We start from the raw sequence: 4,294 nt of genomic DNA, 5'->3' as shown, positions 1-4,294 counted from the left end.
CAGGAAATCCAAGCAGAGATACAGAGAGAAGAAGGGCAAAGTCAGAAGAGATGCCAGCCTGCCTGCTGCATAAGGAGCAGCAAAATGCCAGCAGACCAGTAATGCCACAGCCATGTGGCAACATATAGATTTATAGAAATGGGTTCATTTAAGATTAAAGAGATAGCTAGCCAGAAGCTAAAGCCATAGGCTATACAGTTTGTGATTAATATAAGCCTCTGAGTGATTATTTTATAAAAGGCTTCAGGACCACAGGTGGGAGATTCATCATGACTACAGGGCCGGGCAGGACTGGAGAAACTTCCATCTACAAACTCTTTTGAGTTATGCAGCTCCAGGTATTTCACTATAGCAGAAAAAAAAATAGACTAATAAAACATAAGGTTTTTAAACAGACCACTGTGGGGGGAAAAAAATGACAGAAACACTGGGCGGTGGTGTAGCGCACACCTTTAATCCCAGAATTCAGGAGGCAGAGCCAGGCGGATCTTCGTGAGTTTGAGGCCAGCCTGGTCTACAGAGCAAGATCCAGGACAGGCACCAAAACTACAGAGAGAAAACCTTGTCTTGAGGAAAAAAAAAAAAAAAAAAAAAAAGAACTAACTACAAGGAATTTCAAGCCTGGAGGGATTCTAAGTAGGGTGTGTGTTTCTAATAACATTAATGGCTCAAAAAATAAAAAATAAAAAGCAAAGCCACTATAGTGTAGTTCTGTGATTTCACCCTGCAGAACTTACCTCTATCAAAATCAAGGGACTAGCAGACCGATTAGTTTTTGCTTTGTGAAGAACAAAATACAAAGATAAAAACCACAAAGTAGGGATTAATGAGAAGGCTCAGCAGGTAAGAGAGCTGGCCAAACATAATGATCTGAGTTCAATCCAGGAGACCCATGGTAGAAGAACAACTCCAAGAAATGTCCCCTGACTTATACATATGCACACACACACACACAGTGGGATATGTGCACTCACACATACATCATATACACACAATAATGATAAATTTTTAAAAACAAAAATTCCCCATAAATAGTAAGGAACAAAATTTTTAAATGATGATGTATTATTTCCAATAGAGCAAAACTAGCCGGGCAGTGGTGGCACACGCCTTTAATCCCAGCACTGGGAGGCAGAGCCAGGAGGATCTCTGTGAGTTCGAGGCCAGCCTGGTCTACCAAGTGAGTTCCAGGAAAGGCACAAAGCTACACAGAGAAACCCTGTCCCAAAAAACCAAAAAAAAAAAAAAAAAAAAAAAAAAGCAAAACTAAAATTCATGGATCTAGGACAATATGTTAATCTTATAGTAAACAAACTTGCAAAATTAAACAAGTTACCCATTATTCAGTGGTGTTCCGTAGCATCGAAACTTTAAAAATAAATACAACCTTGAAAATAACATTTTATAGGTGAGCACAGTGGTGCATGTCTTTAATCTTAGCATGTTGGAGACAGAGGCAGGTGGATCTCTGTGAGTTCTAGGCCAGCCTGGTCTACATAGTTCCAGCATAGCCAAGGTTATATAGTGAGAGCCTGTCTCAAAAAAACAGTAACAAAGTATTCAAAAGCCCCAAATTCTGGGGAAACAACTCACTCAAACTGCCACAGACCCTGTCTCAGAAAAACAAGACATACAAAATAACATTTTTTCCTATATTGAAAATAATTTGGCAAGGCATAATGGGACGGACATACCTGGAATCCCAGCACGCAGGAGTCTAAGAAAAGAGAAATGTTGGGTTCGAGGCCAGTCTAAGCTACATAATGAGAACCTGTGCCCATCCCCTAAGTAAAAGAGCATAATTATAATCCTACTGAAAAGAAATATTTCAATATTTCTCATAGAACATTTACCACAATATACCATATACATTGCTTTTAAAAAATATTGTATTCGTCAGGTGGTGATAGTGCATGCCTTTAATCCCAGCACCTGGGAGGCAGAGTCAGGATGGAAGTCGAGGCCAGTCAGGTCGACATAGTGAGCTCCAGGACAGCCAGGGCTACATAGAGAAACTGTCTCAAAAACCCTGTTAAGCACACTTACAAATTAAATATATTACACATGACTTCCAAGTACTTGCCTAAAGCCTGAATTTATAACTCCTAAATTTATTTCCATTTTCCTTAATTGGTAAAGGTTATCAGGGGAAAAAATGTTGGATCAATATAACTGTTACAGATTGCTTTATTTCTAAATGTCGTGAGAGGTTTTCCCAAAGCTGATCTTAGTGAATGGGTAAGATTTTAATTAACTCATAATTTGTTTTACCCAACTGTGATGGTTAATTTTCTGTCAACTTGGATAAGCTGTGATACCCAGCCATTCAGGCAAACACTATTCTAGATGTCTGTGTGAGAGTTGGAAGGGATTACTATTTAAATCAACAGACTTTCTGTAAAACACATGTGGCTGGCTTCATCCAGTGATCCAAAGGCTTTTTCAAAAGACTGAGGCAGGGCATGGTGGCACACACCTTTAATCCCAACACTTGAGAGCAGGGGTAGGCGAATTTCTGTGAGTTCCAGAACAGCCTCATCTCCATAGTGAGTTTCGGAGCAACCAGGGCTATATAGACACATCCTCAAAAAAAAAAAAAAAAAAAAAAAAAAAAAGGCTGAGGTTTGGAATGCAGCAAAGTACTTGCTTAGCACATACAAGGCCCCATGTTCACCACAAATAAAACCTAACAAATAAATGCCCCCTAAAGCCCTTCAGAGAGATGTCTTCCCCGAAGAGCAAATTGTCTTCAAACTTAACAACTTTATACTCTGCCTTCAGCCTGCACTACCCTGCAAATTCTGAATTTACCAGCTTCCATAACTATACACAGTAAATCCTCAAACCAGTTTCTATGTACACACAAATAATCACACACATACACACATGTGCCTGTGTGATCACACACTCTCTATTGGATGTTCCTCTGGAAAACCCTGACAAAATCACCACGTTGTTCTTGCTGCTTTTGGAGACTGAGGAGGTCTCACTTTGTAGCCAGGCTGGCTTCAAATTTATGATTCTCCTGTCTCAGCCTGCTTAGTGCTAGAATTACAGCTGTGTACCACATCTGGCTCCCAATAAAAATGTTGAAATAGAAATACACTAGAGTGACCGAATGCAAATCTTCTAAGGTCTTTAGGTTCACAAAGTGCCATGACCTATGTGTTGGCCTATTGCTCTAGATAATACCTAGTACGCCACAGGAATACAGTATGTATGAAAAGAACATTACCAAACATATCTAACAAGAACCTATATTTACTTTCAAGCACTATGCTGAAAACTATTTTTCCTTGTTCACCAAGTTAATTAATCCCCACAAAATCCTTTCAAAAAAGTAACTCTGAGCCCCTATTACAGAGACAAGGAAATTGAGGCCAAGTTGAGGGGTGCACCATAACTACACAGTATACTAAAAATCCGAAGGTAGGTGGGCTAGGGAGAGGCTTGGTCACTAAAGGTGCTTGCTGCCAAGCCTGACAACCTGAGTGCAACTCCCCAGGAACCATGTTGGGGAAGAAAACTGACTCCTGGAAGTTGCTCTCTGAGCTCTGCATTATGGCACATATACATAAATAACTATTTTTTTTTAAAGATATTGACAGTTTCAATATGAAATGTCCCCCCTCAACAGCCTCATGTAGGGGCTTAGTAGCTAGTTTAGGTTTTGTAAAGGGATTGGATATTGAAGGCTCCAATCTAATCAATGGTTGATGGATTCATAGTATTTGGAAATCACTGGCAGAGGGTGATGGCGGCACACACCTTTAGTCCCAGCACTCAAGGGGCAGAGGCAGGAAGATCTCTGAGTTTGATGCCAACTTGATCTATACAGAGTGAGTTCCAGGACAGCCAGGGATATACAGAGAAATTCTGTCTTGAAAAAACAGACAGACCTCTGGGGAGATAAAGAATAGGAAGTTGGGGCCTAGTTAAGTACTCACCGGGTCTGCGTGTCCTTGAGGTTATACTCCCCTGCCCTACTCCCTTTCTGTAGCACTCTCTTCTCTATTTCTTGGCCACCATGATTGTGAAATGTTCTGCTTTGCCACACAATGCCCCAAGCAAGAGAGATAAAGCCATGAGCCAAAATAAATCGTCCTCTCTTTACACTGCTTCTGTTGGGATTTGGTCATAGCAGCAGTAAAAATAATGAATACAGCTGTGTATACATATAACGTGCCAAACTTGAAAGCTGATTAAGAACAACAGAATCAGAAATTAGAAGAGTGGCTATGTGCATGGAGTAAACAAAGCTTGAAAAGGTAACTGGAACTCACCGCTAGAGTGT

Source organism: Onychomys torridus, chromosome 14 (assembly GCF_903995425.1).
Source record: "Onychomys torridus chromosome 14, mOncTor1.1, whole genome shotgun sequence".
Lineage (NCBI taxonomy): Eukaryota > Metazoa > Chordata > Mammalia > Rodentia > Cricetidae > Onychomys > Onychomys torridus.
This window is presented reverse-complemented; position numbering follows the sequence as displayed.